Genomic DNA, 25,804 nt, shown 5'->3' on the forward strand with positions numbered 1-25,804 from the left:
CATTCACACTTAAATAGAATGCCAGCCACATGTTTTGGCGTTTTGAAAAGGTCTGTTGTAATCACATATTTACAGACTCAGTGGTTGCACACACTTCATTAACTTAATTTTGATTCACAATAAAATGCGTGCCCACTATTATGTGAATGCAATTGTGACAGAAAATAATTACATTAAAATGAATGTCATGGGGAGAGTTGTTGCAGGCACGTCAAACACACAAACTCTCCTTCCTGGGTGGGTAGTCCACTGCTTTGTGAGGGGTGCCTGTAATGGGTGACGCGGTGTGTCTCTTTCTCGTGCAAGGGGGCTTTGTGACAATATATGGCACAACCATTTATAATCCCACTTCGCCCGGTGTTCCTTCCGGATCTTGGTGAGAAAGGCTGTTGAGAAAGCGCCGTTGTGACAAGTAATTGCTCTTCCATACCTACCGTATATGTGACCAAGTGATTAAATGCGAGTTCACAACTTTGTTATGAGATTAGATACATTTTTTCATAAACTTTATTGGAATGGACGAGGGTGTATACATACTGAAGCTGTGAGAGCTATTGAATGTGGCTGCGTTTGCATTGAGCAGATGCAGTAAGACATGCTCCCATTTTCCAAAGCTGGTGGGATGTGGGCCATCTTATTTCTCGCTAAATTGTGGTCAAATGCTGGTTTCACGCACATTGTGCCCTAGTGTGGGATCTCTTCCTTAGTATTGTCTCATCTCAGATTGTATTTGATTTGATTGTGTACAACAGTATAATTTCACTCATAAAAAAATACCCCATATGGAAAAATCACATGATTTCACGTGACATTTCCACATATTTTGCACATGTGAAATCATGTAAAACCTTGTGTTTTTGGGTAACTTCACATGTGATGATATTTCACATGAAGTTTCACATGTGGATTTTCACGTGATCGCATAACCTTTCACATGTGGTTTCAAATTGTCACGAGATTGTACAGGTGAAGTGTAACGTGACGTGTTCCAAAAACACGTTGTCATAGGATTTCACGTGTGAAATGTCACAAAGTGTTCCAAAAACACGTTGTCATAGGATTTCACGTGTGAAATGTCACAAAGTGTTCCAAAAACACGTTGTCATAGGATTTAACGTGTGAAATGTCACAAAGTGTACCAAAAACACGTTGTCATAGGATTTCACGTGTGAAATGTCACAAAGTGTACCAAAAACACGTTGTCATAGGATTTCACGTGTGAAATGTCACAAAGTGTACCAAAAACACGTTGTCATAGGATTTCACGTGTGAAATGTCACAAAGTGTACCAAAAACACGTTGTCATAGGATTTCACGTGTGAAATGTCACAAAGTGTACCAAAAACACGTTGTCATAGGATCTCCCTTTTAAAGTTTCACAAAGTGTATCATAAACACGTTGTTATAGGATTTCACTTGTGAAATGTCACAAAGTGTACCAAAAACGAGTTTTCACCTGTCGTGTGAAGTCATGTGATTTTCCACATGTGAAAACATGTGGTTCAATATGTGACACGAAACTACACGGTTAGCCATTGCTGTTAATTTTTCAGAAAATGTGTCATTTTACTGTACATTTCCACAGTAATAGAGTTTTGCTATATACACTACCCTTCAAAAGTTTGGGGTCACTTAGAAATGTCCTTGTTTTTGAAAGAAAAGCAATTTTTTGTCCATTTTAAAATAACATCAAATTGATTCGAAATACAGTGTAGACCTTGTTAATGTTATAAATGACTATTGTAGCTGGAAACAGCAGATTGGCCCATTACCAGCAACCATCACTCCTGTGTTCCAATGGCACGTTGTGTTAGCTAATCAAAGTTTATAATTTTAAATGGCTAATTGAACATTAGAAAACCCTTTTGCAATTATGTTAGCACAGCTGAAAACTGTTGTTCTAGTTAAAGAAGCAATAAAACGGGCCTTCTTTAGACAAGTTGAGTATCTGGAGCATCAGCGTTTGTGGGTTTGATTACAGGCTCAAAATGGACAGAAACAAAGAACTTTCTTCTGAAACTCATCAGTCTATTCTTGTTCTGAGAAATGAAGGCTATTCCATGTGAGAAATTGCAAAGAAACTGAAGATCTGGTACAACGCTGTGTACTACTCCATTCACAGAACAGAGCAAACTGGCCCTAACCAGAATAGGAAGAGGCACTGTCTGTGTTCTTTTGCCCATCTTAATCTTTTTATTTTTATTGGCCAGTCTGAGATATGGCTTTTTCTTTGCAACTCTGCTTAGAAGGCCAGCATACCGGAGTCACCTCTTCACTTCACGTCTCCTCACTATTGGCAATTTCTAGAATGGAATAGACATAATTTCTCAGAACAAGAATAGACTGACGAGTTTCAGAAGAAAGTTATTTGTTTCTAGCCATTTTGAGAATGTAATCGAACCCACAAGTGCTGATGCTCCAGATACTCAACTAGTCAACTAGTTTTATTTCTTCTTTAATCAGGACAACAGTTTTCAGCTGTGCTAACATAATTGCAAAAGTGTTTTCTAATGATCAGTTAGATTTTCGAAATGAAAAACTTGGATTAGCTAACACAACGTGTCATTGGAACACAGGAGTGATGGTTGCTGGTAATGGGCCTCTGTACGCCTATGTAGATATTCCATTAAAAATCTGCCAACATTAGCAATGTCTAGACTGTATTTCTGATCAATTTGATGTTATTTTAATGGACCCAAAAATTGCTTTCTTTCAAAAACAATGGCATTTCTAAGAGACCCAAACATTTTTAACGCTAGTGCATTTACTGTGAATTGCCATACACTTGGGTACTTTTTGGCCCGTGTTGCAAGTTAATGTGGCACACCTCGCTTGCAATTGCATGTAAACGTAGGGTAATTGTTTCGATGTGCTTATGGCACCAAGTTTTTTCTAAATCCTGTAATTTTATATTAAGTTACCGGCAACTGAGTACCAGTGAAAATAGTGGAAACAACTTTTTATGTTTTTATACAGCTGAACTGTATTTTTACAGTAAATATACTGTACAACAATGAACTGTATTCAGGAAGTACACAGAAATTCCAATTATATTCAAAACCGGAAAATGTAGAATTTGGTTCACTTTCTGAAGTGACTGGAACTTTAATGGAAATGACATCAACATTGGTTAGCACACCTGGGACAGACACAACAACACCTATGATTTGAATTCACAGCCAGTTGGATGCTAGCAACATGAATTTCCTACTTCACCACCAGGTCTGTGGCCGTGACAGATATCGGCCACAGATTTATTGGCAAGAATACATTTCTTCACTTTGCTAAAAGTTGCCCGGAATCAAGTCAATAATCATGCAATTATCTGACAACACCAACGAAAAGTAGCTGTGCTCAAGGACACTTGACATTAAGGTCTAGATTTAATCAGATCAAGCATACATATGTGATTGCCAACACCCTCATAGCTGGTGCAGTTCTTATCTCAGCACTGCCACCATATGGTTATTTATTACCAAGAACATGTATCCACACACTCTCAAATATAAGAGTATGGTTACGGTACAGTGTTGTTCCCTGGTGTACAAAAAGATCAAAAGTACACATTAGGTGCCTTCGTAGGTACACAGGAACTCAAATGGTACTTTTTAGGGTACATGTGCGGATAATCTGATAATCTAGTATAATGGTACATTTTCTACCCAATATATTCAATATAATGCAGAGTTCGTAACCATGTGGGAGGTGGTGTAAAGGGTTTCTTCTTCCTCCTCCTTTGAGGACTAGTAGCAAGGATCGGAGGACCAAAATGTAGCGTGGTATGTATCCATAATGTAATTTAATGGAAAATGAATATAAAATACAAAAGAACAAGAGAATCAAAATGAAAACCGAAACCGTCCCGAATGGTGCAAACACTGAAACGGAAAAATAATCACCCATAAATCAAGGGTGAAAACAGGCTGCCTAAGTATGGTTCTCAATCAGGGACAACGATTGACAGCTGCCTCTGATTGAGAACCATACCAGGCCAAACACAGAAATCCCAAATGATAGTAAAACGAACATAGACAACCCACCCAACTCACGCCCTGACCATACTAAAACAAAGACATAACAAAAATAACTAAGGTCAGAAGGTGACAGGTGGGAATTTACCAGTTGTGACGTCGTAAATACCAGTTGGATGCATTCATGTGTTTGAACTCGTTGAGAATGAATGTAAAAGATGCACAAACAGAGATCAGGAAGCATAGAAATAGCTCACATAGAACAGATCTACTGCTTCTTTGACTTGCTTTTAATAAGCATGATAGATCTATAACACACATTTGGTCAGGTCGCGCAAAAATGTACATATTGCAGCTTTGTAAGAAATGACATTCACAGCATCAAGTTTTCATTAAGTTACTGGAAAATGGACAATAACCTCTTTACAGTGCAGCTCATTACTGACACATTCTCGTGCAAAGTTTGCAGAACAGGGTCAAAGGAGTCGCTCAACTTGCATCGCCAAAACTAACCATCAAACTTCTGCAACACTTCCATTGACTGTTGGCACAAATACACATATATTTAATCACGTGCCAAAATATGCCAATGAGCCCCAACCAGTACATTGCCCCCACCCATATTTTAAAACGCAATAATGATCATAGCTTATATTCAAAATATTGTGTAGAAAAATATTCCGTTATCTACAAGATACCAAATTGTACCATGTGAGTTGAAATCTCTTTTACGCTCACAGATCTAGTGGTATAGCTGCACCGTAGCAGGACATTACAGGTTGGTAGCGAGCAAGGGGTTATTAGTTTAATTCCCATTTAAGTCCCATTTTTGTTGACAGCACAAAATTAATCAAGATTTTACAGCAAAAAGAATTCAGCAGAATACTGACATTTTATAGACGTAACACTGTCAAGTTGTATATATTTACATTATTTTTACTGCAACTTTAGGCAAAGTGCAGACATTTATTTGTGGCAATAAATATATAGCCAATCTCCATTATGTCCATAGACCTGGTGGCTCAGCAGGAACATTATTCCTAACATATTACCCCTTATCAGAGTACATCAACACTCCAAGTATGGTGAATGCTCTATTGTGAAATGGTAACCGTAATTCCTTTTGGTTGGAGAAATGGTGGTGCTATCTTCCCACAATGTTGAATGTTTTGCTATTCATACCCACCATTCATTGACTGAACATGTTTAATTAACAGTGATGAATCTTCTCTCATGTACATTATGTAGTGCTGAGTACCCAATACTGCCTTTAAGTACAGTGTATTCAGACTTTCTCACCCAATTGCTAAGTTCGGCCGGGCGGCCAGCACTAGGAAGAGTCTTGGTGGTCCCAAATTTCCTCCGTTTAAGAATGATGGAGGCCACTGTGTTCTTGGGGACCTTCAATACTGCAGAAATGTTTTGGTACCCTTCCCCAGATCTGTGCCTCAACACAATCCTGTGTCAGAGCACTCTGGACAATTCCTTCAACCTCATGGCTTGGTTTTTGCTCTGACATGCACTGTCAACCGTGGGACCTTTTTATAGACAGGTGTGTCCCTTTCGAAATCATGTCCAATCAATTGAATTTACCACAAGTGGACTCTAGTCAAGTTGCAGAAACATCCCAAGGATGATCAGTGTAAACAGGATAAACCTGAGCTCAATTTCGAGTCTCATAGCAAAGGATCTGAATACTTATGTCAATAAGTTATTTCAGATTGTGTGTAGATTGATGAGGAAACATTTTTTAAAATCCATTTAGAATAAGGCTGTAACTTAACAAAATGTAGAAAATGTCAAGGGGTCTGAATACTTTCCAAATGCACTGTACAGTATGTCTAAGCTCTGAGTGAACTCTCAAATCATCTATAAATGATTTACCCACATGCATAACTGCTAAAATGATACCGAATTTTAAAGTGGCAATCCTTTGAGCATTAACACATGAGTTACCAACATTTTATAACTGCTAAAAAGATACCATTAAATAAAGTGGAAACCTGCTGACCATTTATTAATGAGTTAGGCCGACCAATATTTAGATTTTTTTTAAATGTAGCTTCAGAGAAATTGGAAACCTTCTGGCTATTTATAACAGCATATATTCTCCTCAAAAATGCATTACATAGTGAGAACAAAATGTAATTTAATAGAAAGATACATTGGGAAAACAATTTTATTTGCAGTGACTAAAATCTGTAGCCTATCATTGGTATAGTGCACATATGTCAGAGTCAAGGCCCGCGGGCCACATCCGGCCCGCAAGAAGGTTTTTTACGGCCCCTGGGATGATCTTGATTTATTATTAGAACCGGCCCGCAGCAAGCCGGCAGCCCGCAGATCTTTTACACGCACCAATACTACATTTCCCACAATGCAAAGGTGACGCACCGAGCAGTAGGCTGCTTCATTTCAATATTTATTGGCACAGCAGTCGTCAGCATCACAGTAAAATTAACTTTCAGATACCCATCAAAAATGGCAAAACGGAAGGTGGATACTGAGAACCGGGGGTTTCAAACAAGGTGGGAGTCGGAGTATATGTTCACGAAGGTAGCTGGAAAACCTGTGTGTCTTCTGTGTGGAGAAAGTGTGGCGGTACTGAAAGAGTATAATCTGAGACGACATTATGAAACGAAACACGCGGACAAAAACAAGAATATGGACATGGAACAAAGGCTACAAAAGGCAGAGGAATTAAAACGAGGCCTCAAATCTCGACAGGCTCTGTTCAAAAAAGCCAAATCACAAGGCCAGGCTGCTGTCAAGGCCAGTTTTATTTTGGCAGAAGAGATCGCTAAATCAGCCCGGCCATTTACGGAGGGGGATTTCATCAAAAACTGCATGATTAAAGTTTGTGACGAAGTTTGCCCAGAAAAAAGGCAACTCTTTTTAAATGTGAGTCTGAGCAGAAACACCATTGCCGAGAGAGTAGACCAGTTGTCCATCAATCTAAAAGAGCAGCTTGTGAAAAAGGGAAAAGATTTTATTGCATATTCCTTGGCTGTGGATGAGAGCACCGACATTTCTGACATTGCCCAGTTGTCAATTTTCATCCGCGGAGTGGACTCCAACCTAAGCGTGACAGAGGAGTTTTTGGCTTTACGTCCTATGCATGGCACAACTACGGGGCATGATTTGTATGAAGAGGTGTCAAGATGTGTAAATGAGATGGAGCTGCCTTGGGAAAAACTCGTGGGTTTGACAACCGACGGAGCACCTGCGATGTGTGGACACAGGAGCGGACTGGTGGCGAAGATACGGGAAAAGATGCAAGAGGAAAACGCGACAGGTGAGCTGACAGCTTATCATTGTATCATACACCAGGAAGCGTTGTGCGGTAAAGCCTTGAAAATGGAGCATGTAATGAGCATCATCACGCGCACAGTTAACTTTATCAGAGCCAAAGGTTTGAATCACCGCCAGTTCAAGGCATTTCTGACGGAGTTAGAAACGGAGCATGGTGATTTGCCTTATCACACAGAGGTGCGATGGCTAAGCCAGGGAAAGGTGCTTCAAAGATGTTTCGAGCTTCGTGAGGAGATTTGTCTGTTCTTGGACAGCAAAGGGAAAGACACAACACAACTCCGAGATGAAATGTTTCTGTGTGAAATGGCTTTTCTGTGTGACATTACGAGTCATCTGAATGCAATAAACTTGCAGCTGCAGGGTCGGGATCGTGTCATCTCTGATATGTACAGTACAGTGAAGGCATTTAAAACCAAACTGACTCTGTGGGAGACGCAGATGCGGAAAGAAAATTTGAGCCACTTTCCCAGCTGCCAGACCATGAAAGAGAAGCTCTCTACCAGTGCGTTCCCGAGCACACAGTTGGCTGATAAAATAGGTATGCTTGCCGCTGACTTTCGACGCCGATTTGCTGACTTTGAAGCACAAAAAAGCAGGTTGGAACTGCTCGGTAACCCATTTGCTGTTGACGTGGAAAGCTCACCACCAAACCTCCAAATGGAGTTGATTGACCTCCAATGCAATGATGCACTGAGGGCAAAATATGCGGCAGTGGGTGCTGCGGAGTTCGCCCGTTTCCTCCCCGGCACAATGCCCCAGCTGCGCATCCAGGCTGCTCAAACGTTGTCTATGTTTGGCAGCACATACCTGTGTGAACAACTGTTTTCTTTGATGAACCTGAACAAAACATCACACAGAAGTCGACTTACTGCTGAACACCTCCACTCAATTCTGAGGATTTCTTCAGCTCAGAGCCTTACCCCGAACATTGATGAACTTGTGGAAAAGATGGGACACCACCAAGTATCACCCTCAACCTCAAACAAGTGAACATTACTGTGCAATCACATATTTAGAGTTTTTACTCAGTTCAAGTTTAAAAGTTAAAATTTAATATTTGTTTTCACTGCATGTTACTTCTCCTTAAACAAAGTGTTGTTTTTGATTAATAGATTTTTGCACTTTATTTTTTTGTATTTCAATCCAATTATATTTTAAAAATATTTCAGTTGAGTGGATGATAGAAAATTGCTATTATTGTTTTTTCTTTGAAGTAAATTTAGCCCACTTTTGCTAAAATAGAAAATATAGTCTACTGATGGTGCCTTGAATACCGGTTTCTTTCATTTAATGTTCATGTTATGGGGATATTTATATAAAGGAAATTTGTCTTTTGTGTCTGTTGAAAATTAAAGATTACTGACAGAGCCATAAGAAAATATTGCTTTATTTATCTGATCATATTGTAATATATTTGTTAGGTTTTCAGTAGGTTCAATTAGGTTCACTAGACTATATGCGTCATTTAAAATTTTTTCAATGAACATTCGAACAGTCCGGCCCTCGTCTTGTAGCTGATTTTTTTATTTGGCCCTCCGTCCATTTGACTTTGACACCCCTGGTATAGTGAGTAGCCTAGCTAATTCAGATAAATGGGGTATTTTTCTCCCCTTTTATAGTAGTACAAATCAGAATAGAAATTGAAACCAGATTAACAATTTAAAATAAAACCTAGGGTTGCATGGTCCCCTTCTGTGTCTTCATCTGTTTCTTTCTTGTTAAGCATTTCCCATCCTGGAGCCTGAGATCTTATGGGAATCTGTGGGAGAGAAGAGGAATTTATGAAAATTTAGCTTACTATCATCATTATCATGATTTATAGCATTTAGGCTTAGGTGTCAAGGCATAGATCTTAGCAGCTACTACTACTACTACTACTACTACTACTACTAATAGCTAGCTAGTGTTCAACATTACTTGCTAACACTAATAGTTATACTGTACAGTGCATTTGGAAAGTATTCAGACCCCTTGACTTTTCCCACCTTTTGTTACATTACAGCCTTATTCTAAAATTGATTCAGTAAAAAAAAAATCCTCAATCTACACACAACCCATAATAACAAAGCGCAAACAGGTTTTTTGACGTTTTAGCAAATGTAAGTATTCAGACCCTTTGTGATGAGAATCCAAATTTAGATCAGGTACATCCTGTTTCCATTAATCATCCTTGAGACATTTCTACAACGTGATTGGAGTCCACCTATGGTAAATTCAATTGATTGGACATGATTTGGAGAGGCACATAACTGTTTATATAAGCTCTCACAGATGTCAGAGCAAAAACCAAGCCATGAGGTCGAAGGAATTGTCTATAGAGCTCAGAGACAGGATTGTGTCAAGGCATAGATCTTGGGAAGGGTACCAAAAAATGTTTGCAGCATTGAAGGTTCTTGATAACAGTGGCCTCCATTGTTCTTAAATGGAAGAAGTTTGGAACCACCAAGACTCCTAGAGCTACCCAACCGGCCAAACTGAGCAACGGGGAACTCAATGGTCACTCTGACAGAGCTCTAGAGTTCCTCTGTGGAGATGGGAGAACCTTCCAGAAGGACAACCATCTCTGCTGCACTCCACCAATCAGGCGTTTATGGTAGAGTGGCCAGACGGAAGCCACTCCTCTGTCAATGGTACGTGATAGTCCACTTAGTTTGCCAAAAGGCACCTAAAACTTTCAGACCAGGAGAAACATGATTCTCTGGTCTGATGAAACCAAGATTGAACTCTTTGGCCTGAATGCGGCACAAAGTGCAGAGAGATCCTTGATAAAAACCTGCTCCAGAGCGCTCAGGACCTCAGACTGGGGCGAAGGTTCACCTTCCAATGGGACAACAACCTTAAGCACACAGCCAAGAAAACGCAGGAGTAGCTTTGGGATAAGTCTCAATGTCCTTGAGTGGCCCAGACAGAGCCCGGACTTGAACCCGATCAAGCATCTCTGGAGGCATCTGAAAATATCTGTGCAGCGACACTCCCCATCCAACCTGACAGAGCTCGAGAGGATCTGCAGAGAAGAATGGGAGAAACTCCCCAAATACCGGTGTGCCAAGCTTGTAGCGTCAAACCCAAGAAGACTCAAGGCTGTAATCACTGCCAAAGGTGCTTCACAAAGTACTGAGTAAAGGGTCTGAATACTTATGTAAAACCTGTTTTTGCCTTGTCATTATGGGGTATTGTGTGTAGATTGATGAGGAAACAAACCTTTTTATCCATTTAAAATAAGGCTGTAACATAACAATGTGGAAAAGGTCAAGGGGTCTGAATACCTTTCGAATGCAATGTATGTAGTGAGGCTATGTTGATCTAGTTGTGTGAACCAATTTTAATCAGCCAAAATGGCTGACTTGTCATGTTTTCAGAAAATTAAAAAACATCTCTGACATTGGGGGCAAGAAGCATCATGACACAAGATGATAGGGTCTGGGTTTGTTTACACGCCATGGTAATAGAGATACTAACCATTATAAGAAGAACAGCAACCGACGCTGCATGATGTCAAAAGCAATTTCAACCTAATCATTATTTCCCTGTTTTGACTTGAAGGCCAAACAAAGGAACCTTCATTTGTGGCACGGCCATTTAGTGCATTGCGTGATTGTTATTCCTATTTTCAATTTGGAGGAAATTAAAAAAATATGGCTTTTAATGAATATCCCATATCAATGAATGTCACTTTCCCTTATTCCCTCATCCTTGAATAAATTGCATGCCAGTTGCAATTGTATCCCAACTGAAAGCAATTGGAAAATATTATGATTCAGGCTATGTAGCAAGTGAAAAAGCAATATCACCACAGAAAGCTCTCTCTCATTTCCTGCTATAATTTCATTATTTGTGATCATGAGTGGGCCTGGTTATGCCTGAGATGTTTATTCCACAATGAAGAGCATCACATGGTGTTCATTTGCTCTCATTGCTTTTGCCTTTCACCAGTTGATCACTAGTCATGATCTTCAGTTTAGAATGCAATTAGTTTAATCAGCTGTGTTTGCTAAAAGTGTGACCGGCCCCCGAGGACTGGAGTTGCTCTATCTGAAATAGGGGAAATGGAAGACGCATTGTTCTCAAAGTAAGGAAAGCGTGTCTGGTTAACATTATTTGAATTTCATGCTTAAAACAGATCTTTTCTTTCTCTGCTAGTAAATATCTATACTATATATACTAAAACACAGATTAAACAAGGAAGTGCCCTTGACAAATGACTCTGAATTGCATAACTGTATATTCATGTACTGTATCTATCCTGCCTATCATCTATCTGCCCAACTTTTATTTACAATGTCTTTCGTCCATCCATCCATCATTCATCCATCCGTCTTCCTTCATCCACCCATGTCTGAAATGTCTACATGTTAATGGTTTTAAATGTATATAAATTGTAAAGTCTTTTAGTCTTTGTCATTAAGTCTGACCCCAAGAAGACTGTCGTCATAGCGTCAGCTAATGGGGATCCGAATAAAATAATCCATCCAACTTCCATCCACTCCTTCTTCCATCCTTTAATCCATCTATCCATCCATCTGTCAATCTAAGCAACCACAACATTATGTTTGTTAAGGTGGTGTAACATGCAGGTGCATATGTACAGCATACATTATACTGTATTGATTGTAAAGAGGTAACACTCCATGGACCATTTGTCTAAATTATTGTAATTTATGTTACCCACTAATGGTTTGTGGATAACATGGATGGATGGATGGATGGAAGATGGATGGATGGATGGATGATTGAAAGACATTGTAAATAATTGGGCAGATAGATGATAGGCAGGATAGATACAGTACGTTGCACAATAGTTTCTGTTGGGAATAACAATTATTATCTAGATATCAAGTGAATGTGCCCTTGTCAAACTGGGAATAAATGGAAATAAAAACAGTAGAAATTATTGACTTCAAAGTCATAATGGTCAGTCAGTAAATACACACAGAAGTGCAACAATGTTTGTATTCATTCCAAGTTCAATGCAGAGCCTTGTAACCTTTCTTGATTCTCAGTCCTCTGAGAACTCTATCTGAACATTCCTGTAGTATAAAGGCTAGCCTTGTGCTGGAAAGTGACCGATGGAAATGATGAATCGATCAAGAGATGATGAAATTGACCAGTCAGAAATGACACAATGTTTCAAACTTAAAGTTGTGTGAATGTGGGCTTTTGCATTTTCTGAATGTCCTCCATGGCACTTTCCATGCTAAAACAGGCTTGGGGGCACTAGTCCTCTATGTATCTCTTTATCACCACCCCATTGAGCTCCTCTTTTTTCTTAAGTCAGTTTCCATCCAACCTTTTTAGGCAAGAAAGTGTCATGACAGGCCTGATGGAAACAGAAAAATTGTCGGTAAACCAAATGTTGACAAATGATGACAATATTGATATAATAACCATGGTGTGTGGTCCTCCCACTACGACTCAGGAAAGCATGCAGTTCATTAGTCTGCAGATTAAATAAATGACGATGAACTTCACAGGGTGGTGAAAGTGCAAGGTGATGAGCTTGATGTTCCTTTCCAATAAATATCAAGAGTCTAATTCTACTGACATGATGATCAATGCTTGGTTGCTGTTTGTTTGACAAATACAAATAAAACAAATAAGTTATTTTTATGTGCATTATGTCAACATATACAGCCTAACCCAAGTCAATTTGATGGAAACACATCTCTGGCGAGAAAATGTACGTATTGTTTTTGTGCGATTTTAGAATATTCACATTCAAATCTGTCACCAATTGGATGGAAACTTAGCTATTGTCTGTCGGATTTATTTCTGTGGAACATGCTAGATGGAGGCGTGAAGGACAGGAATGAATTGGAGGTGGTGAGTAGAGAGAGCAGGGGAGAGATCGACAGATAGAAGGAACGCTATTGCCGTTCTCTGTGGTTACCATGGGATACCCGTTACTGAGTTTCCTCTTTGGCTCTTCGACCGATGCGTCATACATCATCTAAATGTTGGCAGAATGAATTACTGCAAATAACTACCTTTCTCTTGGGCTTCAACTGGTGCTGAACCAGGAATTTTGTTGAACATATGATTGAATAAGTAAAAAGCTCTGTTTGTGTCATTCAGAAGGAGGTATAGAGCTTAGTATTTGCAGTAGTGTTTCCCAAATGGTCTGTTGAGGCCAATTCCTTTTGGATGGCAGCTTAAGACTCCCGAGTGGTGCAGCAGTCTAAGGCACTGCATCTCAGTGCTAGAGGCCTCAGTACAGACCCTGGTTCGATTCCAGGCTGTATCACAACCGGCCGTGATTAGGAGTCCCATAGGGTGGCACACAATTGTCCCAGCGTCGTCCGGGTCAGGGTTTGTTTGGTAGGCCGTCATTGTAAATAAGAAACTGTTCTTAACTGACTTGTCTAGTTAAATAAAGGTTAAATAAAATACATGTTCTGGGTAGTAGAGACAAAGGTCTGGTTGACCTGGTGGGTCACAATACATTTTCAAAAGCTTTACAAGAGTCACAGTATGTTTATGTCAAAGTAAAGACCTTTGTCTGTCAATGAAACCATCTAGGTAGATGGAGTGTTTCCATAGTCTGATGACACATATTTCATGTTCACCTTTAACCATGCACACAAGCTACATGAAAAATGCCATTCCACTCGAATCCAACCATTTAGAATTTTTGACCTCCATGTCACACGTTAGCCCCTTTCTACATGGAAAGAAGCCTTCACACTTCTGAAGTAGCTCTGCTATCTCCATATGAGCAGTCAGGGGGGGGGGGGGGGGGGGTGATAACCATTATCAGACTGTCTTTCACTGGCTGCCTGAGCAGTGAGAATACCAGTGATGAGATACATTAGCTCCCATACAGTCCTGAGGCTGGGGAATCGCAATGGAGTGGCCCGGTGATTGGAGTGGCCCAGTGATTGGAGTGGTCCAGAGTCATATCTTTATACAGGCTGTCAAACACAATTACAAGGTTAGTTAATTTATGGCTAGACAGACACACACACACTGCAGATTCCGACATGCTTTTTGGGTTCGTATTGGAGGAATTATTCTGAAAGCCAGGAAAACTGCAATCTCTTATTTTGTGCCACTTTTGCTGTGGACTGATCTTGTGATTTAATTCATCCTATAAAGTTTTTTATAGTGCGTTCTGTTTTTTATAGCTGACATCTCTTTTCAAATGTGTCTTGGAATAGCAATCAGAGTTGGCTATAGACCCTATTAGACCCTAGTAGTAGCAATGGAGCTTTAGTGTAGTCTTTTCTTGGAGGCAGAACTGAGCGATTTCCCCGTGTATAGGCCAGCTGCAAAGTCAAAATTGGCTATATTGTAAAAATGTATTAAAAAATGTTAACTTAACTTATGGTTAGGGTTATGGTTAGGTTCAAAATCAGATGTTATGACTTTGTGGCTGTGACAGCTAGTGACCACTCTGCAGAGCTGCCTCCAGAACAAGACTCATGATGAGCCTCAGCCGATGTCTACATCTCCTTGTTTAAAACATGGACTCAACCAAGCATGAGCCAGTGCACTGCATTACAATATGTCATTTGGACAGGAACATTACCATAGCATATCTTTGGCCTTTTCACTAGGAGTGAAAGAAGTGGCAAAGAACTGAAGTAGTGGCAAAGAACTGAAGTACTCAAGTAATTTCACTCTCCATTGCCGAGTAAATCGCATCTCTCTTTTCTACAGAGACATGCAACAAATTAGATTTTTTAAATTTGATAAACAAACACAGATATTTTTTTTGTTGTTGACTCATCTCAAAGGACAAGCTACTTAATCGCCTAAATCATCATGAATGTATACAAGCTTGGTGTCCTTGCTGTCTTCAACTCTTAGATTTGTAAACAAGTGTGTATGTGGGCACATATCCTTTGAAACAGACATATTTTCTGATACTGTACTGTGTTCATTTTTTCAATCCACTCCTGTGGGACAAGTATCACTGTCAGTGCTGCCTTTTGGCTGTGGTAAGCCACGGATGAGTGCCAAGATGATCTGGCAAGGGGACAGACAACCGGCAGACTCCCTCCACAGTATACCCAGGCCTCCAAGGGGTTCACCACGGAAACGTCCTCTTCTAAGCAGCCCTCTCTATATCCCAGCAGCCAAAACAGGGAGGTCAGTTTGGTTTTTAAGCTTGGTGAACATGTTGTTTATGTGTTCCTGTAGCATCCATGTTTCCAATATTTCCTGCATTCCATGTCCCTGATCGTTGTTGTGTCAGACAAGGCTATTGTTAGCATGTAGATTCTCTCACTACCTCCATTTCATATCATTGTCCTTGACTATTTCATTAAGCACTTTACATTAGATCAGAAATAAATTAGCTCCCTGTCAAGGAAATATGTTTGAATGTGTAGCATTCGTCCTTTCACAGTAAGACGGCTCTTCACAGTGATTCCTTTTTGTTGTAAAAGAGGGTTTTTGAATAACATGACATTGTCAGGGGAAAAAGCCTCTTCTGGATGACACAGTTGTCAGTTTGACTGCCATAAAAACGAAGGACTAACTGAAGTGGAGAGTGGTGGTTGACGTAGCAAGCAGTTGCACTGTCACTCGGTACGTACACAGACCCAAGACACATTTATCTTGTCAAAGCCAGCGTTGTCGCCCATCACGACTTTGGGCTACTTAGTAGGGCTCAGCCTTATCACTAAAATATGTTTGGGTAGATTAGTGTCTGTTTGATAAGCTACATGGCTGAGGCTAATTTTTCCTTCCAAACAACGTGGTTCTTGATTTCTACTTAAGAACAAAACTAGCTTTTTTCCTCAATAAGCATCAACAACTGACTATTAGCCATATTTAATAAGGAATAATTTTTGTGTTCTGTTTCCAAAGTAATTCTTAAGTACATAAACTGTACAATAGGGACATATTAAGGGATTGGGTAACCATCCCTTTTCACCAATGCCATGAGACAAATAATACATCTACATGTTTGAAATAAGACGCCCCAAGCAAGGTAAACCCTGAAGTTTAAAGCCTGTCCCTGGCAAGCACACAAGTTCTTACCCAAGATTATGTAGAGCCACCATTTTTCTTAAGTGCATATCCAAGGTCAGAGTTTGCTCACCAAATTTAGTTCAAATGCTCTGCATATGAAATGCTTATGCAGTACTGCACTTTGGTATCTTACTGCTTTGCACTGTGATTTTCCTATCCAGAGTTATTTTTCCTACCCTATGTCAGAGCACCTTTGATCAAGTATTTTCTGAGGGTAGAAGTCAAGGATTGAGATCAGAGATGGGGGGGAAAGGAATCGAACCCTGAGAGGAAAGAAAAGACAGGGAAGGTCACCCAGGGGGAGGTAGTACTAAGACAGGGAAGGTCACACAGGGGGAGGTAGTATTAAGACATGTAAGGTCACACTGGGGGAGGAAGTACTAAGACAGGGAAGGTCACACTGGGGGAGGTAGTACTAAGACAGGGAAGGTCACACTGGGGGAGGTAGTACTAAGACAGGGAAGGTCACACTGGGGGAGGAAGTACTAAGACAGGGAATGTCACACTGGGGTAGGTAGTATTAAGACAGGGAAAGTCACACAGGGGGAGGTAGTACTAAGACAGGGAAGGTCACACTGGGGGAGGTAGTACTAAGACAGGGAAGGTCACACAGGGGGAGGTAGTATTAAGACAGAGAAAGTCACACTGGGGGAGGTAGTACTAAGACATGTAAGGTCACACTGGGGGAGGAAGTACTAAGACAGGGAAGGTCACACTGGGGGAGGTAGTACTAAGACAGGGAAGGTCACACTGGGGGAGGAAGTACTAAGACAGGGAATGTCACACTGGGGTAGGTAGTATTAAGACAGGGAAAGTCACACAGGGGGAGGTAGTACTAAGACAGGGAAGGTCACACTGGGGGAGGTAGTACTAAGACAGGGAAGGTCACACTGGGGGGAGGTAGTATTAAGACAGGGAAGATCACACTGGGGGAGATAGTACTAAGACAGGGAAGGTCACAGGGAGAGGTAGTACTAAGACAGGGAAGGTCACACTGGGGGAGGTAGTACTAAGACAGGGAAGGTCACAGGGAGAGGTAGTACTAAGACAGGGAAAATCACACTGGGGGACGTAGTACTAAGACAGGGAGTGTCACACGGGTACATAGAACTAAGACAGGGAAAGTCACACTGGGGGAGGTAGTACTAAGACACGGAAGATCACACTGGGGGAGGTAGTATTAAGACAAGGAAGGTCACACAGGGGGAGGTAGTATTAAGACAGGGAAGGTCACACTGGGGGAGGTAGTACTAAGACAGGGAAGGTCACACTGGGGGAGGTAGTATTAAGACAGGGAAGGTCACACTGGGGGAGGTAGTACTAAGACAGGGAAGATCACACTGGGGGAGGTAGTATTAAGACAGGGAAGGTCACACTGGGGGAGGTAGTACTAAGACAGGGAAAGTCACACTGGGGGAGGTAGTATTAAGACACGGAAAATCACAGGGGGAGGTAGTACTAAGACAGGGAAAGTCACACAAGGGGGGTAGTACTAAGACAGGGAAGGTCATACAAGGGGGGTAGTACTAAGACAGGGAAGGTCATACAAGGGGGGTAGTACTAAGACAGGGAAGGTCATACAAGGGGGGTAGTACTAAGACAGGGAAGGTCATACAAGGGGGGTAGTACTAAGACAGGGAAGGTCATACAAGGGGGGTAGTACTAAGACATGGAAGGTCATACAGGGGGAGATGTGTGTGGGAAAAAAAGTTGGAGAGAGAGAGGAAAGAAGCAGGGAGAAAGAGGGAAAGAGAGAGGATGTGTGTGAGTATATTTACCATACAGCTGATCCACAGCACCATTTCTGAGGCTGAATGAATGGATGAAGGGGAGAGATTAAAGCCTAGGCGTTGGGAAGTCTGCATTCAGTCACTGCAGTGACCGCGGGTGCCCTCTCGCATGCTGATGAACTCCTATGAATGGGCCCATGGACTCTCCCTACTTCAATATCTACCAGGCCCTAACAATTATGGCCTATATGCAGGAAAGGACGACAGACAAATGGCAGTTTCTCTCCAGAGAGACCAGAAGGGTATACTATGTATCTGGTTTAAGGAGTTAGCGAGGTAACTTTGGTCAACTCTGAGTTCAAGTCGGGATAACTGGTACCACACAAGTGGCTCATCTTTTAGTCAGATTAATTTCTATGACAACAAATGCTTCAGAACTATCCTGCTCTGGGGCAGGCTAACTCAGAATTGACACAATTCATCCTAAATGGAGTGTCTGAGCCGCAAGTTGAGGACCAATTAAATCAGATTCCCTCCCTCTTGCAAATGTGTTTACACAGTTGAAGTCGGAAGTTTACATACACCTCAGCCAAGTACATTTACACATTTCCTGACATTTAATCCTAGTACAAATTCCATGTCTTAGGTCAGTTAGGATCACCACTTCATTTTAAGAATGTGAAATGTCAGAATAATAGTAGAGAGAATGATTTATTTCAGCTTTTTTTAATTTCACCACATTCCCAGTGGGTCAGAAGTTTACATACACTCAATTAGTATTTGGTAGCATTACCTTTAAATTGTTTAACTTGGGTCAAACGTTTCGGATAGCCTTCAACAAGCTTCACACAATAAGTTGGGTGAATTTTGGCCCATTCCTCTTGACAGAGCTGGTGTAACTGAGTCAGGTTTGTAAGCCTCCTTGCTAGCACACGCTTTTTCAGTTCTGCCCACACATTTTCTATAGGATTGAGGTCAGGGCTTCCTGATGGCCACTCCAAAACTTTGACATTGTTGTCCTTAAGCCACAACTTTGGAAGTGTGCTTGGGGTCATTGTCCATTTGGAAGACCCATTTGCGACCAAGCTTTATCTTCCTGACTGATGTCTTGAGATGTTGCTTCAATATATCCACATAATTTTACGCTCTCATGATGCCATCTATTTTGTGAAGTGCACCAGTCCCTCCTGCAGCAAAGCACCCCCACAACATTATGTCGCCACCCCCGTACTTCATGTTTGGGATGGTGTTCTTCGGCTTGCAAGCCTCCCCCTGTTTCCACCAAACGTAACGATGGTCATTATGGCCAAACAGTTCTATTTTTGTTTCATCAGACCAGTGGACATTTCTCTAAAAATGTCGATCTTTGTCACTATGTGCGGTTGTAAACCATAGTCTGGCTTTTTTATGGCGGTTTTGGAGCAGTGGATTCTTTCTTGTTGAGTGGCCTTTCAGGTTATGTCGATATAGGACTCGTTTTACTGTGGATATATTTGTACCTGTTTCCTCCAGCATCTTCACAATGTCCTTTGCTGTTGTTCTGGGATTGATTTGCACTTTTCACACCAATGTACGTTCATCTCTAGGAGACAGAACGCATCTCCTTCCTGACGGCTGCGTGGTCCCATGGTGCTTATACTTGCGTATTATTGTTTGTGCAGATGAACGTGGTACCTTCAGGCCTGTGTCATGCACAAAATTACTTGTGTCAGGCACAAAGTATATGTCCTAAACGACTTGCCAAAACTATAGTTTGTTAACAAGACATTTGTGGAGTGGTTGAAAAACGAGTTTTACGGCCTCCCGGGTGGCGCAGTGATTAAGGGCGCTGTACTGCAGCGCCAGCTGTGCCACCAGAGACTCTGGGTTCGCACCCAGGCTCTGTTGTAACCGGCTGCGACCGGGAGGTCCATGGGGCGACGCACAATTGGCCTAGCGTCGTCTGGGTTAGGGAGGGATTGGCCGGTAGGGATATCCTTGTCTCATCGCGCACCAGCGACTCCTGTGGTGGGCCGGGCGCAGTGCACGCTAACCAAGGTTGCCAGGTGCACAGTGTTTCCTCCGACACATTGGTGCGGCTGGCTTCCGGGTTGGATGCGCGCTGTGTTAAGAAGCAGTGCGGCTTGGTTGGGTTGTGCATCGGAGGACGCATGACTTTCAACCTTCGTCTCTTCCGAGCCCGTACGGGAGTTGTAGCGATGAGACAAGATGGTAGCTACTAACAATTGGATACCACGAAATTGGGTAGAAAAAGGAGTAAAAAAAATTCACACAAAAAAAAACACATTTTAATGACTCCAACCTAAGTGTATGTAAACTTTCGACTTCAACTGTATATATATATACATATATATACATATATGTATATATATATATTTTAAAGACATTAAAATGCATATCACATTACTTATTTTTTAATTACAAGGAACATTTGAAAGTTCACATAGAGTAAAACGTTATAAAAATATTTTATCGATAGGGGTGGGGAAAAAGGTGGTGTTCATTGATAAGCACAGTAAAGCACATCAAAGATGGCATTAACAATACGTAGTACGTAGTAAGAGAAAGACGGCACTATTAAAAGCCTATTTCACATCATAGCCTGCTGAATTTGCAAGATAACTTTAATTTCATGCTGATTTTGGCAAACATGTTAATGTGGCACTGACTCGCTCATGGATTGATGTTTCAGCATTGTCTCACTGACGAGTTCGGAATTCGACTGGCCGTGTGTGACATGCACGATCAGTTATTAGCCTGTTAGAGTTGGCGGCAGACGGACGAGCAATATCCACCATCGTAGTACAGATGAAACCTGAGCTGGAATGTGAAACTAACTGAAACTAGCTAATTAAAAAACGCCTGGGTACATCTAGCTACGTGCAGTATATCGTATAGCCCTCAGGGTTCCCCAGCATTCCCCAGCATCCAAACAAAGTGGTTGAAAAAAAGCCAACAACATTTCTGGTTTCTCATGGAAGGGAATGGGGAAGTAAGTAATGTGGGGGGAAAATGTAGTATTTAGACCCTGTGGAGTATAAGCTGATCTCGCAGGGGTTTTGAATACATTCCATTAAAACACAGCACCATGGGTAAACATGAGGGTTCACTTATTGTTCTTCATCTTCTTTCTTTAATGGTTTTTCTAGCTGTTTCTTGACAAGGAAACATAATACAAGGCCAAACCAGAAAACAATTACTGCAGATACTATGGAAAAATTGCAGATTTTCCTATGACGAAAGATAAATATCTAAGGTCATGCAGTACAACAATCCACCTTGGTTCTAATGGAAAATGTACTTGATATTTAATTAAAATTAGGTTAGCTACACACTCACCTACACAATTTCTGAACAATGGTAGCGTACCAAGACGTACATACATGGGCATTTAGAAATGTTTTATGTCAAAAGGCTGCAAAGTCATTAATGAAGTAACATTGGAAGAGAGTGAACATTGAAATAACTTTGAGAGTTATTTGGATGAGGTGAAAGGGAGTAGAGAAAGAATCAAATCATCTCTTGAAAATCTTCCAATAATCACTGAAGTGCTCAAGCAACTCATCTGCCGAAATAGATTGGATTGAAAGTTTCAGTTTTCTGATGAGAACAGTTGCAGCAAGGCTCATCCACAGAAAGGTTTACTTTGGCAGTTCTGACAGAGGTGTATTATTTCTTTGCCTTTGTAGGCTGAATTATGACGGGTTGAATTGTGACAAGTAATAAACTCTGCCTTGAATTCAGCAGAATAGTTGATGGTCAGTGCTATCCGGATCCTTGGGACGTCCCTACCCTAACCTTAACTCATACCTTTACCTTAACCATAGCCCTTACCTAACCTTATTCCTTACCTTAACCATAGCCCTTACCTAACCTTATTCCTTACCTTAACCATAGCCCTAACCTTATTCCTTACCTTAACCATTAACCATAGCCCTAACCTTATTCCTTACCTTAACCATTAACCATAGCCTTTACCTAACCTTATTCCTTACCTTAACCATAGCCCTTACCTAACCTTATTCCTTACCTTAACCATAGCCCTTACCTAACCTTATTCCTTACCTTAACCATAGCCCTAACCTTATTCCTTACCTTAACCATAGCCCTTACCTAACCTTATTCCTTACCTTAACCATAGCCCTAACCTTATTCCTTACCTTAACCATAGCCCTTACCTAACCTTATTCCTTACCTTAACCATTAACCATAGCCTTTACCTAACCTTATTCCTTACCTTAACCATAGCCCTTACCTAACCTTATTCCTTACCTTAACCATTAACCATAGCCCTTACCTAACCTTATTCCTTACCTTAACCATAGCCCTAACCTTATTCCTTACCTTAACCATAGCCCTTACCGAACCTTATTCCTTACCTTAACCATTTTACATTTCAACTTCAATTGGTAAGGACGTGGCACAGATTCAGGATAGCTCGGAACAATGGTTGATGAGGCAAACATAGACGGGGGAAGTATTTTGGATGAACACTAACAGGAAGTTTATCTGTTCAGTTTTGTGATTCATATGATTGATGTACGGTATGTACCACATGTTACTGAAATTATGCACCATTGTGGACATAGGCAGTAGTAAATGCAGCGTTATTTAACATTGAACTTGTGACTGGCTTTGACCTTCTGTATGCCATGACAAAATAAATGTTTTTTGTGTTTAACATTGTTTGTTGAGGTGAGCACTCCCACATCCATTCGAGCTGTCCAGACGCAGGACAGAAAATAGACAGCAACAATGGAAAGCAGAGATTTCACACCTGGAAAAAAGCTGTATTGGATTGAATCATGGAATGATTCAAATGACATCCATACCTTTTCCCTGTAGCATAATCACAGTGTGCCATATCTTATTTTCAATAGCCACCTTTGAGAATGTTCTGCCTCTGGATAGCAAGCATGTGATATGTAGTGATTTGATCATTCACAAATACATGTAAGATCTAAGCTGCCCATAATGCGATATGGCACTCCAGAAGGTTTTCTATTCATATAAATGTGAAGAAGATAATGGCCTCTTGTTGTTTATGATTTAGCAGATGAATAAGTTAGGGTTAAAATGGGAGCAGTATTTTACTCAACTTTTCCTCACAAAGAATATCACAGACCCAACAAGTGAGAGCTTACAAAAGTATGTTGGCTTTACCTCAACTTGAACAGCGAAAGGACAAACCATCCCCTTTTTTTGATAGGCGTACTGTGATACTAAAGGAAATAATCTGCTGGGGAAAATCTTTGATTTCATTGCTCAAGGTTGTGTCTTGGCATGCTTGAAAAGGAGAAGCATGCAGAATAAAGATGCCATGTCCATTTTTGAGTTTTCATTTGCAGTCAGCAAATCAATCCAAATGAGAATGATATCTGAGCAAGGGAGGGAATGTACAGAAATCCCTGAAAGCGCTTGAGTGAGATGTCAATAATCACATCGATGATGTAGTTATACAGTAGAGACTGCAAATCCGTCTCCATCTTTCAGCTTTTGATGGAGTGTTTATTTACCCCATCTGCACATGCATCTTCATGTAGCTATCATTAATGTGACAGGCCTTAAAGCTTAAAGCTACATACAGGCAGGGCCAATTCTAACGTGGTCAGTGCTATTCGGGGTCCTCAGTGCTATTCGACGTCCATAACCTAAACACTAACCTTAACCCTTACCTTTTTTATATTTCAACTTCAATGGGGGCTGGGACATCCCAAGGATGCCGGGTAGCACGGACCATTCTAATGAGTTAACGTTCATACTTTACTTGTCAGATATATACAAAAAAAAAAAACGTCTATCTTAATCTCACTTCTATCAAAGAACTAAAAATACTTTCCTGCAACCCGCCTCACCCATTGTGGTACGGATCTGCTATTTTGATTCCTTATAACTGGAATTTCCATCAGCAGCTAGCCAGTTAACTAGGTACTAGTCTTTGTTAGCCACGGCTAGCTGCCTTTTCCCCCCGGCTTCAGCCAGCCTTAGCTCGGACAATCACCTCCAAGTCTGCACAGCGTGATTTCAACCCAGAGCGTATCGCACTGCGTCTCTCTATCATATCACCGGATTCCTGCCGCTCTGGATCATTACGCTGGATCATTACTCCTAGCTAGCTGCAAACGAATGGCTACTGTTAGCTAACGCCTCTGTCCCGAAGCAAGCACCAGCTACTCTCAAGCAAGGCCCATATACCAACTAATTCTAGGGCTACAATTACCTCCTTTGCCAATTGGCCTGGACCCTTTATCGTCGACACGGAGCCCCTCCGATACATCACAACTGGACTGCCGACGTGATCGCCCGACGTGATCTCATCAGGCTATTCTGTTACGATATCACCGCAGAACCATCTACTAGCCCAGGCCCGTTAACTTTTTCTGAATGCTGTGTCCCCTGCTCGCCCAGTGTAGTAGTGAATACCGTACAGCACCCTGTCTCACCTATTGCTACTCTTTTGACCCTATGATCACTAGGCTACACAGCTGGTGCCCCCTGCACTGTTTCAGTGTTACCTGTCGGCCCCAGCCTCGAACGCAGGTCCTGTATGTATCTAACTGACCCATTCTGCCCTTTCTTCGCCATTTACCCATTGTTGTCTTAGCTCTCCTGATCAAAACCTGTGATTGCTTTATGCCTCTCTATAATGTCACTATGCCTTGTCTACTGCTGTCTTGGCTAGTTTTTATTGCTTTATTTCACTGTAGAGCCCTCAGTCCCGCTCAAATTGCCTTAGATAGCTCTTTCGTCCCACCCCACACACATGCGGAGACCTCACCTATGTTAATTGATAACTCCAGAGACTAAACCTCTCCCACTAGACGACCAGTCTTTAGCTGTACCCTACTCCTCCTCTGTTCCTCTGGTGATGTAGAGGTTAACCCAGGCCCCGTAGCCCCGAGTTCCACTCCTATTCCCCAGGTGCTATCGTTTGTTGACTTCTGTAACTGCAAAAAACTTGGTTTCATGCATGTTAAGTTTTTTTTTCTTCACTGCTTTAGCACAACCTAATGACCCTGATGTCCTAGCCGTGTCTGAATTCTGGCTTAGGAAGGCCACCAAAATTCTGAAATGTTCATCCCAACTATAACATTTTCCGCCATGATAGAACTGCCAAAGGGGGTGGAGTTAGCCTGCAGAGTTCTGTCATGCTATCTAGGTCTGTGCCCAAACAGTTCGAGCTTCTACTTTTAAAAATCCATCATTCCAGAAATAAGTCTCTCACTGTTGCCGCTTTTTACAGACCCCCCTAAGCCCCCAGCTGCGCCCTGGACACCATATGTGAATTAATTGCCCCCAATTTATCTTCAGAGTTTGTACTGTTAGGTGACCTAAACTGGGATATGCTTAACACCCCGGCCGTCCTACAATCTAAGCTAGATGCCCTCAATCTCACCCAAATTATCATGAAACCTACCAGGTACAACCCCAAATCTGTAAAATCAAGCACCCTCATAGATATCATCCTGACCAACCTGCCCTCGATCACTGCCTCATTGCCTCCGTAATGGGTCAAACGACCACCCCTCATCACAGTCAAAAGCTCCCTAAAACACTTCATTTCTAATCGACCTGGCCCAGGTATCCTGGAAAGATATTGACCTCATTACATCAGTAGAAGATGCCTGGTTATTCTTTAAAAGTGCTTTCCTTACCATCTTAAATAAGCATGCCCCATTCAAATTTTTTTTTAACCAGGAACAGATATAGCCCTTGGTTCACTCCAGACCTGACTGCCATTGACCAGCACAAAAACATCATGTGGCGTACTGCATTAGCATAGAATAACCCCCGCGATATGCAACTTTTCAGGGA

General features: G+C 41.4%; 1 protein-coding gene across 4 annotated transcripts in view; it reads left to right on the forward strand.

The window, feature by feature from the left end:
• LOC110521323 (chemokine-like protein TAFA-5) overlaps nucleotides 1-25,804 on the forward strand; it is a 116,163-nt gene that overhangs the window by 53,985 nt on the left and 36,374 nt on the right. The gene's annotated exons all lie outside the window — the stretch shown is intronic.

Source organism: Oncorhynchus mykiss, chromosome 4, assembly GCF_057628025.1.
Source record: "Oncorhynchus mykiss isolate SJ-2025 chromosome 4, ASM5762802v1, whole genome shotgun sequence".
In the NCBI taxonomy this organism is placed as follows: domain Eukaryota; kingdom Metazoa; phylum Chordata; class Actinopteri; order Salmoniformes; family Salmonidae; genus Oncorhynchus; species Oncorhynchus mykiss.